Consider the following 14,190-nt stretch of genomic DNA (forward strand, 5'->3'; position numbering starts at 1 on the left):
AGATGATATCTCTAAAGACCAACAGCTGCCCACCCGCCCCCCCACCCCGCCCCGACACACACACGAGCACACACACGCAGGCACACACACCACACACACACCAATGAAAGAGGAGCAAGTATGAGCTAGAACAGAAAGAAGCCTGGAGCTAAAGCAAGTGGGGGCTGAGCAAGGCCTCCCCTGAAGGCACCAAGATCAGCACTGACTCAGGACATGGAGCCCCGCAGTGGTGGGCTCAACCTGGAGCCTTCCCCACCACCCACCCCACCCCAGAGTCTTGGCCCCTTGAGGGTGGTGGGCTGGCGGCAAGTCCTCTCAGAGACAAACCCCTCCCCGTCTGGGCCACCAGAATTCTCAGAAAGCTGAGAGCAGTTCATAAAGATCACCAGGCTTTCAGAGGAGGTGACCCCACATGTGTGAGTCAGCAGAAAAGACAAAAAGATTCAGATCCTGAGGACTTCAGAGAAAAGAATTAGCAGAAACAGGACATAGGATGGGTATGCAGGATAGACTCTTAACAAAAGGACAAGCGTCAACAAGGGTCTCTATGAGGAATGACTGTGCAGATCTTTCTTGCTGTTGCTCAGCTGCTCAGCCGTGACCGACTCTTTGTGACCCCATGGACTGCAGCACACCAGGCTCCTCTGTCCACCGCTACCTCCCGAAGTTGGCCCAAATTCATGTCCATTGAGTCAGTGATGCCATCCAACCATCTCATCCTCAGTCACCCCCTTCTTCTCCTGCCCTCCACCTTTCCCAGCATCAGCATCTTTTCCAATGAGTCAGCTCTTCGCATCAGGCGGCCACAGTGTCTTAAAAAGTACAGATCTTAAAATGAGCCAAAACAAAACTTCTAGAATTGAAAAGTATCATTTTGGAAATATTAATTCAATGGATAAACCAAACAATCCATTCCCGTCTTCTCCTTTCTCCTCAAATCCCAAGGCTTCTTTCATCCTCACTCTGAGTCTCCACCTCACAGACAAGCGGCCAGAGTCCAGAGAGCTCTCCCTCCATGCACACGTCCACCGCCGGCCAGCACCCGCTCCAACACGCTCAACCTGCATTCCTATTTTCAGGGATGGACTTTTCACGCCCCAACCTGAAACCCTTCCATCTGTGTTCCAGAGCCATCTCTCCACATCCCCCAAGGGCACTGCTGCAGACACTCCACTCTCTCCCACACTATCCACTTTCTCAGCTGGAGTATTTTCATCACCTCCTTATGACTTAACCCTAGAGTTAAACGGATTCAAGGCTCAGAGCCAATTCTCTTCTTGCAGCCATCAATTAGCTAAAATTCTTCCTCTAGGAGCTTCTTCAAGAAAGGCTCAAATAAACCATACATCCCAAGTTCTTACTATTCACCAGGGTCAGTGCTCTTTATATTTTAATGACGCGGCATGGGTGCATGCTAAGTTACTCAGTCGTGTCTTACTCTTTGCAACCCTAAGGGCTGCAGCCCACCAGGCTCCTCTGTCTATGGGATTCTCCAGGCAAGAATACTGGAATGGGTAGCCATGCCCTCCTCCAGAGGATCTTCCTGACCCAGGGATCAAACCTGCGTCTCTTACGTCTCCTGCGTTGGCAGGCGGGTTCTTTACCACTAGGGCATGACACTTCGATTAGGTATAAAACGGATTTCTGGTACGTCACCTGTGTTACTCCTGTCTGTTCTGGCCGGGAGATGACTAAAGACAGACTGATGTGTCTTTCCTGCTAGGTGACCTGACTGTGTTTCTTTGACTCCCCCTTTATCTTTGAAATTTAATAACTTCAATCAGGAACGCCTTAGTGGTGACCTTTGTACTCATTTCCCTGGGACACAATGTTCCCTCAAGTCTCCTTTTTACTTCCAGAAATGTTTCCTAAATTATAATTTTTCTTTTTCATCTTTCCTGACCTTAGTTCTTTTATTCTTCAGACACATTGGGTACAAATATTTGGGATCCTTTTGACTGCCTTCCTACTCTCAAATCCTCTTAAATGGCTTGTTTACTTCCATTTCATCCTGTGTACTTCCTTCTCAATCCCGTCCTCCACATGCCCTGTTGAGTTTGTGACGGCATCTGTTCTCTGTGCTGCTTCCAACATGCCCTTTATAACTTCAAACAGTTGGATCTTTCTCTTCCACGTTTTCCTGTGCTCTGCAAATGGATATCTCATTTCCTTCTCTCTTACTGGACCTTCCCTGATGTCCGTCTCTGCTTTAAGCTCTTGTTTTATAGAGGCAATTAGTCCCTGTTTGCTGTTTTAATTCATGACAATTTGTTTGGTCATAAATTCTCTCTCTCCTATGACAACAATTTTTGATTTAAAAAAGGCGGGAAGGAGAGTTTGAAAACAGGCACACACAGTATCTGTTTTCAAAGAAACCCAGCGGGCCACAGTCAGTGAGTACACTGATGGCTCAGCAAAGCCACGAGTCCCTCCTTGGGAGGAGGGGGTCCCTCCGGGTCTTCCTGCCATACCTTCAGCCATCCCCTCATAAAGGCTCTTTCCCCACCTTGCTCCCTAAGAGCCTCTCCACTCCTTGGTGCTCCATGAATGGCTGTGTCTTTGCAGAGAGCCCTGGCCACTTCCTGTGATACGGAGCAGGAGGTTAAGGACCTCTGCAGCCACGTGTGTGTCCTTCAGCCAGATGGCCCACTGGGAAAGCTGATCTGTCAGTAAAGCCATGACCTGGTCACCCCGAATACACTCCAGCCTTTCCGGCCAGTGGCTCAGAAGAGAAAGTCCAGGGCCAAGGGAAAGAGGCTGAGGAAAGCGCCCTGACCATTCTGTGCGTGGACAGTTCTCTCTGCTTTAATTACTAAAAACTCAGATCCACATCGTAAGAATCAGGCCGCACTTCCTGTGCCCTGATCTTCCTCTGACTTATTACCACGCACCCTTGCCTACAAAGTGCTGTATCTTGCTTTCTTTGTCCATTCTTGCTTCAGTGTGTGCCTGTATAAACAAATCCGGATAGATCAGAGGGGCTCAACAAGGAAGGCATTTCATGGAGTTGGAAGGCTGGGCGGGGCGGGGTGCAGATATCATTTCAAAATCCCTGACAATAAGACAAGATGATGCCAATAAGACATTGACAAGATGCCAATATCCTTGAACATCAAGTAGGGTTAATGTTGGGGAGCTCATGAGCAGAACAACCTCTCTGAGATATTTTGTAACCTCTTGTGAGCCAGGAAGACCAATCCTTATTCAGCCTTTTGCCCAGGCCAACCCAGGCCATCAGGCACTTTCTTGGCTTATCCCAGGAGGACACTGCAAAGAGGCAAGAGCAGCACAAAGGTGGAGCCTTCAGAGACTGGCTGCTGTGACAGCACAGAGTGTCTTGCCCCTGCCCTTCACCAGTTGGAAACGCCTGCCTAAGAGAGTGGTGGGGAAGATTCTGTGAGACATCGCTTAAGAGAGTCAAGTCCCTGGCACGCACAAGCCTGAACATACCATCAGTCTTCTCGACTGTCCTCTTTCTACATCCCACAGAAGTTGGAGGACAGATCCCACTGGTACTGTCTTCCTTTCTCTGATTCAGATCATCACTCAGGAAACACTCACCAGGCTGTTTTGATGCCAAGGAGTTTTTGATGCATCAATGTCAAATGGCTTTGTCATTTACTTAAAAATCACTATTCTTTTATTACAAAATGTCCATAAACAAATCTCCCGGACACTTACTCCACCCATCACCCTTCTCCAAATACATGCCAAGAGACTTTGCCTTCCACTGTCTACATTTCTTTCCAACTCTATTTCCTATCTTCACATCTTTTTTTTTTTTTAATCAGTGGCTCTCATTTTCTTTTAGATTTGTCTAAATTTTTACAAGTAGGTATTATTTTTGTAATCAGAAAAAATACCAAACATCTTAAAACAAATAACACAATCGTGTTGTTGCGCATGCCTGACGGACTGTCAGCTTTCCCGTGCAGTGCAAAGCTGAGAACAAGAGAGCATTTGGCCACCCAATGTCCTCCACCACCAGGAAACCTCCAAGAAGCCCAGCCCTAGGGTGAGAGTGCAACTCTCCCCTTTAGCATCCTTGAGCATTTTTCACCAGCTGCGAGATTTTCATCACACACTTAACCTCTTTGCCCCTCAGTTCCCTCGTCTGCCAGATACAGGTAAGAACAGCCCTGAGCTCAACAGTAACTGTGGAGTAAATGAAATGAGACACTTAGAATGGTCCCTAGCACATCAGAGCCTTTACAATACACACAATCAAATCAGGTCAGCAGAGCCAAACAGAATGGGTCCTTCAGCCATAAAAAGGAATAAAGGGGTGGTACAGGCTACAACGTGGATGAACCTTGAAAAAGTGAAAGTGTTAGTCACTCAGTCGTGTCTGACTTTTGTGGACTGTAGCCCGCAAGGCTCCTCTCTCCGTGGAATTGTCCAGGCAACAATACTGAAGTGGGTAGCCATTATTTTCTTCAGGGGATCTTCCTGACCCAGAAATTGAACCCTGGTCTCCTGCAAGGCAGGCAGATTCTTCACCATCTGACCCATCACTGCGTTATATCAAAGAAGCCAGTCACTGAAGACTACATATTGAATGATTTCATTTACACGAAATGGCCAGGCAAATCAATGAGACGGGAAGTAGGTCATTAGTTACCCAGGGATGGGAGGGGCACCGGGCGGAGGCAGTAGGGAGTAATGGCGTGGCTGCTGAATGAGTATTGGGGTTTGTAGGGGAGGATGAGAAAGCTCCAGAACTAAGAGTGGCGATGGCTGTACATCATCATGAACGCGATTCACGCTGCTGAAATGTACATTTAAAAATAGTTAAAATGGCCAACTTTATGTTATTTGTACTTCACCATTCAAAAAAAAAGTATAAGGGTGCATCCTCCGAATTTTCACCTAGAAACCAGAAGAAGTCTTCATGGTGAAGCAGTCAATTCTATATCTTAACTGAAAATCAGTGAGCAAGACCTTAGGAATGCCAGGGAAGGGATCAGACCCTTCACAACCCACGTCATGACCAGACTTGGCAGTGAATGACCCACGGCTCCCATGTTAACAGCTCTGCCGCTTCGCCAATAATTTCAGCATTGTGCGGCTTGAAACAACATCCATTTTTTACGTTCCCGGCTGTGTAGGTGGATGGGCTGCTCCGGTCTGGGCTGGCTTGGCTGAACTCCCCTGGGCTCTCCCACGGGTGGTGGTCAGCTGATGGCTGGCGGATCTAGCAGGGTCTCACTCTCAGGCTTTGGTGTCAGAGGCTGGTTGGCCAGGAGGCCTCCACTGGGAAGGCCCGGCTCTGCTCCACATGGTCTCTCGTGCCCCAGGGGCTAAGCTGCTTCACAGGGCAGCTGAGGGAGAGATACAAGGCCCCAGTGACCTCACTTCTTCCATGTTCTACTTCAGAACAAGTCATGGGCCTCGATTCAAGTGATGGGGGAACAGAAATTAGCTCCTGATGCTGGAGCTGCCAAGGAGCTCATGACCCCCTAACACCACACTCGCGGGAACATGTGTGTGCGTCGGTTGCGTCTGACCCTTTGCAGCCCCATGGACTATAGCCCACCAGGTTTCTCTGCCCATGGGATTTCCCAGGCAAGAATACTGGAGCAGGTTGCCATTTCCTCCTCCAGGGATCTTTCCCACTCAGGGATCAGAACCACGTCTCTTGTGTCTCCTGCGCTGGCAGGCAGATTCTTTACCAGCTGTGCCACATGATACCTTGTTTCTGCAGTGTGTTTCCCAGAAGGTGCCTCATACCCACTTCTTCCCCTTGTCCACCATCCTTCCCACCTCCAGGTGGGCTTCAAAAGGGACTCGGGCATGAGGTTCCGGTGTCCATTTTGCACATTACCTCGCAAAATAATTTTTCTTATTGGAGTAGAGTTGTTTTACAGTGTTGTTACTTACTGCTGCACACCAAAGTGAATTAGCCACACATATACATATATGCCCACTCCCTTGGATTTCCTACCCATTTCGGTTGCCCTTAGCAAAATAATACAGCTGAAGGTGTAACGGCTTGCATGGCAAGGATGCTGAAACAGCTCCCGAGAGGGCCTACGTCCACACTTCCTCCTTGTTGTTGCTGTTGTTCAGATGCTAAATCATGTCCAACTCTGCGACCCATGGAATGCAGCATGCCAGGCTCCCGTCCTCCACTATCTCCCAGAGTTTGCTCAAATTTCATATCCACTGAGTCGGTGGTTTTTCTTAAGACTCTGTATTTCTCTTTGCCTCCAAACTAAAAAGGCTTCTCAGCCCCTCACTTCTCTCTTTGTCCTGAGCCTCCTCTCCGCGTCTCGGCAGCTGGTGAGGCCTTTAAACATTCCCTGAGGCCCCAGAGGGAGTCCGTCCAGGTGGGAGAAACAGACTGAGCAAGGACGGGGAAAGGAGGGCAGGGGCCTTTGCCCAGTGTGGCCAGAACCCAGGCTGTGTGGAGCAGAGTTCTCCTGGCAATAGGGAGCCACTGAGGAGTGCGGAGGGCCACAGTCAGGGCGAACCAGGGGGGAAGTCACCAGCGGCAGGTGCAGACATCAAAGTTCAGAGAGCTCAGAGGCAGACTGGGCCGTCGCAGGGGAGGCTGTGGACACAGTTGGGCGATGGGAACTTGGGCGAGGACATCACAGAGGTAGAAATGGACCCGATTTCACAACAGCTTCTGCGTGGGAGGACAGGAAGTCAAGGGCACCATGCAGACAAAAAGGAGGGCCAGGAGAGACGAGGTTCACTTCCACAGAGAGCCAAACAGGGGTCGGGGAATTTGCTGCCACTTCTGAGACGTCCAGAGCTTGGGACACTACTGCCATGGACCAGGGGCTCCCCAGGGGCGGCCCTGCCAGGCCGAGGGCTGAGGAGGAGTCCCGGGCGCTGGAACGTTCCCCATCTTGCCCGAGGCCAGCCCTGCGGTCTGCTGTGCCGCCGGGTCTAAAAACTCAACTTTCAAGATTGAGCAATAGCGTTTTCTCCTCCCAGATGAAAACCTGTCCAAAAAGCAGGCCTAGATTTCTCCCCTGCTTCCCCAACACTTGGAGAGCTCTGCGGTCAGCCGCAGCTGTGTCACTGACAACAGATTTTACAAGGCTGACCAGGTGCCAGGGTCCTTTCAGAAGTAAAAATAGCTGAAATCAGCCGGCTCTCCCGGAAGCATGAAAACATCTCGCCATACCTCCAGCTTTCACCTACGGCCGTGTCACTCCGAACCCCAATATGCTGCATGTGTGACCCATTCCGTGAGCCTTGAGAAGCCGTCCTGAGGACGCAGTTTTGCACACATTCGGACTCGGGGCTCCGTGCTGGAAAGGGGCCGTCCAGCGGGAAACAGGGCTACCCCGCTCTTGGTCACTGCTTGTGTGCGTGCTAAGACGCTTCAGTCACGTCCGACTCTTTGTAATCCCATGGACCGTATCCTGCCAGGCTCCTCTGTCCGTGGGATTCTCCGGACAAGAATACTGGAGTGGGCTGCCATGCCCTCCTCCAGGGGACTGTCCCGACCCTGGGATGGAAGCCGTGTCTCTTACGTCTCCTGAACTGGCAGGCAGGCTTACCACTAGCACCACCTGGGAAGCCCCCTTCCTCACCACCAGGCGCACCTACTCACTCAAGACACACTGCCCATGCTCCCGACAGAGAAATGACGCCACCTTGCTGGGGGTGGTTACTGACCCACGCCTGGCTCTTCCGTGCCCGCAAGGCTAACCTGCCCAGTGTCGGGGTCCAGGACTTTGGTTAACATGCTGTCAGGTAAGCCGCAAAAAACATCTCTGTGACTTTTCAGCGCACGGTGCATCTGAGAGGTCATTTGAGGCTAAGACCAGAAGGATTAAAAGATCTGATTCCTTCCTGAGGCCCTTAGTTGTAAAGGAGCAAAGAAGCCATAAAACAAAGATTTATTCAGTTTCAGCCCGACAGCTCAATGGCGCAGCCCCGTAAGAACCAGGGAAAATGAAACATCTGGCCAGAAAAGCTCACTTGTTTACAAAAAAAGAAAAAGAAAAAGGGTTTAAGAGGCTTCTCCAGCTTCACCAAGTTCTTGGACTAAAATTAGGCTGAAAGCTAAAAACAATGTAGAATGTTGAGAGCCAGGGGCAGCACGGGGCAGGAGAAAGAACATCTTGTTTCCTCCGCACCCAGCTGCCTCTGAGTGCGGGTCCCCTCTGAGCACGCCCCGGGAGAGGCTCTGCCCCGCGAGGTAGCACCCTGGGGACCACACAGCTGCAGCACACCCCACACTGGGGCCCGGGGCTGCCTCCACCCTGAGGCCAAGCGCTCTTTCAGGGGAGACAGTGAGCAGGGAGCTGACGCTCGGAGAAAGGAGGCAGCCCTACCTGGCGCCCCCGAGGGTGCTCCAACCCCTCCGTTCAGAGCTCAGTGCGCGCACACCTCATGCCGCCAGATACTGACGACGGACTCACCTGGCAGGAGATTGGCGGGGGGGCGGGGGGGGGGTGTTTGCAGGGACAGGGAAGGGTAGATCTTTAAAGAGAGGGACAATGGCTGTTTTGTAAGGAAGGAAGCCTGCACTGACAGCACAGTCCTTGACCTGAGCTGGGAAACTCAGCTTTCCTTTCCAGGCCTGCTGTTGATTCAGCAAGGATTCTCGGGCCAAGCCCTCTCTGCTCAAGTTTGCCCTCCCCCTCCACCCCCAACCTGACCGGGCACCGTGGCGGGACAGGGACGGGAGTCACAAGACCCGGCTGGTGCCTTCCGCTCTCCCTGGGATGCTAATGGGATTAATGGGTTAAGGTAGGAAGATGCTTTGAACTTCTTGGCACAGGGCTATCTCAAGCTCAGTAATTAATAAACCTTACCAAAGAGGTGGATTAAGGTCAGAAGTTATTCAGGGGCCTGGGGAAGAGAGTTGGTTTGTCTGCGTGGCCGGGTCTTCAGAGCTGATGAGGAGGGACACGTTGCCTCGGCCACCAGCAGCCCAAGAGCCTTGCTAGCAGGGATGCCTGGGTCCCAGGCCATGCACATGAGCCGCCCAGACTCACAGTACTGGGGACACAAATGCACACTCTCACCGTGAAAGTAAAGGCCAGAGGAGAAAGAAGAGCAGGCCACCGATGGAGAATGGGGTTCAGCGGCCCGCCCACCACTGGGCCCAGAGTGAAGTCAGCATCGTGGCGATCGGAGATGAAGCTTCCGACAGCAGCCAGAGGGGAAGAGGCTGGGCAGACGTGGAACCACAAGAAGGCAGTCCCACAGCTGCCTTCAAAGAGGGCCTGGAAACCAGCTTGAGCCATCAGGACTGACGTGTTCCCACACCCCACCAGAAAGATGACTTAGGAACCCCACTCTGCCAGATGTCAAGCAGAGAAGACCACGAACTCAGCTGGACTTCGTTACCAAGGCTGGTTTCCTTTCTCTGAAAAATCGGAGAGTCTGCCAGCCACGGCCTCAATGCCCCTGAATCGCCCAGGCCTCCAACCTTAATGCTCTGAGCCGCCCGCTCTGTGCGTGGCTACCCTCTGCTGCCCCGCCCAGAGCCCTGGCAGGACGTGTGGGAACTCGTTGAGTCCTGACTCCCTGCTACCCTCTGCAGTGACCAGACTTGGGCCTCTAGAAGGAGGTCAACAGAGCACTCCGTACTGTTCCTTCCCACCCATTCAGCTCTTCCAAGTGTTCCCGGGGCATCTCCTAATTCCGCTCTTGTGCCGTAAATCACTCACCAGGGACAGGGGAGTGATGCTCCCTGCCCCCGAGCCCCCCATCGTGAGCTGGAGTCCACTGCCCGCCCAGCCAGCATGGTGAGGGGCCATGTCCTCTGCACCCTCCCCAGAGAGTCCCCTGGGGCCCGCGTTCCCCAGGAAGTGTCCCCAGATCACCCTCAGCCATCCCTCCCATCTGTGAATCACTCCCCAAGCCGCCTGAGCATGCGCTGACACACTGCCAACCAAGGATCTGGCCTTTGGGCTGACAGCATCCACTCCCGCCAGTGGGGCACCCGTCCCGGCCCGAGGGATCTGAGAGTGCCGGCCGCAGTGGGAACGTGTCTGCAGGCACGAGGAGTCATCAAAAGCCCAGCATCTGCCCCGCTCATTCTATGTCATAGATGGCGGCTGCTCACCATCCAAGCCCACGTGGGAGCTGACACGGCCAACGTTGAGGAACACTGTGAGCTCTACAGCAGTGACCCTCCGATCTTGGGCACAAGGACCTGTTTCATGGAAGACAATCTTTCCACGGACCCAGGAGGTGGCGGGGAGGATTTCGGTTTCACCCACTGCTCCCCTCCTGCTGTGAGGCCCACTTCCTAGCAGGCCACAGACCAGTACCGGCCCATGGCCCCAAGATTGGAGACCTCTGCTCCAATGGACACCATGACCGGCTGGCTCATTAATCATCTCCTACACCCTGAGAGGTGGGCATCGTCCCCCACGAAGACACAAGTGCCCTACAGGTAATTGATGGTACCCAGAGTTTCACACTCTAAACGGCAGAGTCTGAACATGAACCCCCTTCCCGTCAGACTGGTGAGGTCCCACATCGCACGGCCGCATTTCCTAATGCCTGCAAGCTTGGGCTAAACACAGTCATCCCAGGCTGTGGTGTCCACCTCTCAGGCCCTCCTCCATGGCCACGAGCTTGTTCCATCTCCAGCCCAGGCCACTCACCCGGCAGGAGAGAGCAAGATGGCCTTGGGGTGCTGGTCATTTCCTCATCTGGGCCCAGTCTCTCCAGGCCCTGGGCCCGGGCATGGTTGCCTCTCTGCTCTGCAGATGCAGACGCTCAACCTGGCTGACCCTGACACCTCTTGGCACCCATCACTCAGCCCTGTCCCCTCTTCCTGAAATGCACGTCAGAGGGTACCAGATGGCTCCTGAGCACTGAGGTATCACACACCCAAACCTAGACCTTTCACCACCCCCTGCAGTCTCCATCTCTGGTCCCTGAAACTGGTGCCTCCTGGGTCACCCTTGCCCCTCCCTCTATTCCCCACCTCAGTCCCATCTACCACGGCCACGGCCACTTGGTCGCCACACCTGTTCCCTTCCACCTCCAGCGATCTCCAGCCTGCCTGCACCTTCCCGCCCTGCATGGTCCTCCCCCAACACTTTCTCAGCATCCCCAGCCTGACGCCTGCCTGAGCTGTTCCCTAAGGAGTGCGTGAGCCCAGGTGCTGAGTGGAACGCAGCATCTTCCTTCTTAAAAACCAAGAGCTCCTCCGAGGCCTTGAGGACAAGCCCTGAAATCTTCAGTGTGGCTTCGGAAGCTCTCCCAATTCATCTCCTGACCTCTCCCAGACAGGCCAAGTTTGGGGTCACCCCAAACTGTTCACCTCACGTGCTCCACGCTGTTTCCAAGCTTTGCACGTAAAGCTCCTTCTGCCCAGAGAACTCACTCCAGTGTCCCGTCACTGGCCTGTTATCCTCACCCCTCAGGAGCCCTTTCGCTGCGGCAGCTTTGCTGACCTCCCCCAGAGGGGACTGTCCCCCAGTTCCCAGCAGGGGCTGCATCAGCCTCAGCTGGGACATGTTCACACCCACGGGGGGGCTGGGAGTCTGTAGCTGGGAAATGATATGGATTTGCCGAGTCGTATCGATTATCTCCTGGGGACGGGGCATGGGGAGGGGTGAGTGTGTCTCTTCCCACGAGGGCACAAGGGTCGAGTGGGTGACCACAGGCACCTCCTCTTCGGCTGAGGCTCAGCCCCGCTCAGCATCCAGGACAGGCTTGCTGCTTTACCTGGATTCTCCTCTGAAGCTGCTCTGTTTACACACGTGGAGGCCAGTGACTAGGGTGATCTCAACACAGTTTCCAGCTCACCGATGAGTTACTCCTAAAATGGAAAGGCTGGAGGGTGCCAGTGCGTCTCAGAGGCGGAAAGGCAGCCTTCAGCCCCCAGCCCTGGGTGTTCCAAAGTTCATCACGATATAATACGGTGTTTTGGAAAGTCGCAGCAAGCGAATCAGCGCTGCTCCGGCCCCCCAGGCTCTGAGACCAGGCGTGGCCTGGCCTGTGGACGCAGGCAAGCGTAACAGGGCTCACTCTTGAGCTGTCCCCTGCTCTGTGTGGTCCCCACCAGCCCCCTGTGTGGTTTCCTCTCCTCTCCAGACCCGTCTGCCCGCCCACCCCCCCCCCCCCACCACCACCGAGAGAAGAGGCAGCGTAAATCATCGGCCCCGCACAGTCCCTAAGCAAAGAGAGAAACACTCTGGAGAGGTGTGGTGTCAGCCCAGAAAAACAGCAGGCCCGGCTGAGGGCCCATGCAACTGCCAGCAGGAGGCTGCATCAGTGGGCTCGCCGGGGGCTCCGCCCACCGTAAATCACCTTGAGCCTTGGCCTCCAGGCCGGGTGCTTCCCACTCTGGTTCACACGGGGAGGGCGAGGGGACTGCTGGCCCAGGACCCCAGCAGACGCTGCAGGCTTGGGGCTCGGCTTCACCCGGCCTGACCCCCCGAAGAGGCCCACAGGCTCAGCATCCCACGCACCACACGTGGCCATGGGATTACACAACTCAGTTCTGATGTTGCAGAGAACACCACGTCCAGGCAAGCCCAGCCCGCGGGCACAGTGGGGAGGCAGGAACCTGGGTGCTGCCCACCAGCGAGGGTGGGTTTGGCGGGGGGTGGGGGGTGAATCCTACTCCCACCAGCCCCCATGGGCACGAGATGCCACTCCTCGCCCCAGCTGCTGTCTCCGCAGGATGAGGAGCAGCACTGAGCACGTGGGGTTCATGGCACCCAGCTCGGTGGACCCCGAAACTCACCTCCTGGGAGTGTCAGACTGGGTCAGGATGAGGCAGACGTGGGAAAGGAGCAGGACGGGAAGGAAGGACTGCACAGGGGATTTTTGCTGGATTCCTGCTTAATCAGGATAAGCTGCCTGGAGAAAATGGACTGTTATCATCTCCCCCTTTCATGTCTGGCCAGGAATGTTGCTACTCAGCAGAAGGCTACATCTTAGCTCCTGAGCCATCTCAGGAGAGCCCAGGGTCGGGGTCCTTGACAGCTCTGGCCGTGGCCAGGTAAGGTCTACCAGGAGAGATGGTAAAAGCACGAGAAACAAGGAGGCTTCCGGCAAACACAGCCTCGGAGCCACAGGAGCCTCTGTCCCCATCCCAGAGCCACGGGAGCCTGGAGGAGGACTGTCCCCACCCCGAGTGTGAACCCACTGGGAAGGGGGACCCAGGCCCCAAGACAATGAGGTCTGTTCTCCCATCCTCGGGGAGGGCCCAGGTGCTGGAGTCACACAGGCCCAGGAGGAGAAGGCTGCTGCCCGCCACACATCCAGCGAGCCCCACGCCTCCATAACATGGGAGGGGGATGGTTCCCCAAAGGGCCTCCCATCTCTGGAGTCCCGGTGCCTGTTCTGATCAGGATGGAGGCGCAGAGGATTTTTGGAGCCAGAACAACCCAGCTTTCACGCCCCAGCTCTACAGCCTGGTCACCGTGTGACACAAGGGCCCATCACTGATGCCCTGGCTCACGCATCGGAAGCACAGGAGAGGACCTAAGACAAAGGATCTTCTAACACGAGGAACTGGAGGAGTCTGGACGGAGATACGGCAAGGCCGGGCTGGGGGGATCCGAGCCAGCCTTTCCTGGGGACAGGGTTTCCGTTTGGGCCTAAAAAGTCCCAAGAGAGCTGGAGGTGATGCGTGCGTGACACAATGAACAGTCGTACCACCGAAACGTGTGCCTACAAATGACTAGGATGCCACGTTTCAGGTAACCCGTGAGTTATCACAATTAAAAATTTTAATTAAACATTTTCGGGGCCTTCTCCCTCGGTATAGTTTCTAGGGGGTTGGTGGTGTGGGGCCCAATGAGATGTCAATTCAGAAGTGAAGGGCACACGGCCACATCCGATCCCCAGTGACAACCGAGAAAGAGGCGCAGGGCCCCAACACTTCTTTGGGTCCTGGAGGCAGACACAGTCCTCATCCAGGCATGCTGCCTCGGCCCTGGACAAGTCACATGAAAAGCTGCTGGCTTGCAGGGCAGGGGGCAGTCAGAACAAGAAGGGGCGACAGAGGATGCGATGGTTGGATGGTATCATCAACTCAACAGACATGAGTTTGAGCAAACTCGGGAGATGGTGAGGGGCAGGGAAGCCTGGCATGCTGCAGTCCAGGCGGTGGCAAAGAGTCGGACATGACTGAGCAACTCAACAACAACAACAGGGGTGGTGGGCATGAGCTTCCTGAGGACAGAGCTTCCGTCTGGGGAGATGAAAAAACACAGGAGCCGCATGATGGTGGCCACCCCACAAAGG

Source organism: Budorcas taxicolor, chromosome 21 (genome assembly GCF_023091745.1).
Source record: "Budorcas taxicolor isolate Tak-1 chromosome 21, Takin1.1, whole genome shotgun sequence".
Classification (NCBI taxonomy): Eukaryota; Metazoa; Chordata; class Mammalia; order Artiodactyla; family Bovidae; genus Budorcas; species Budorcas taxicolor.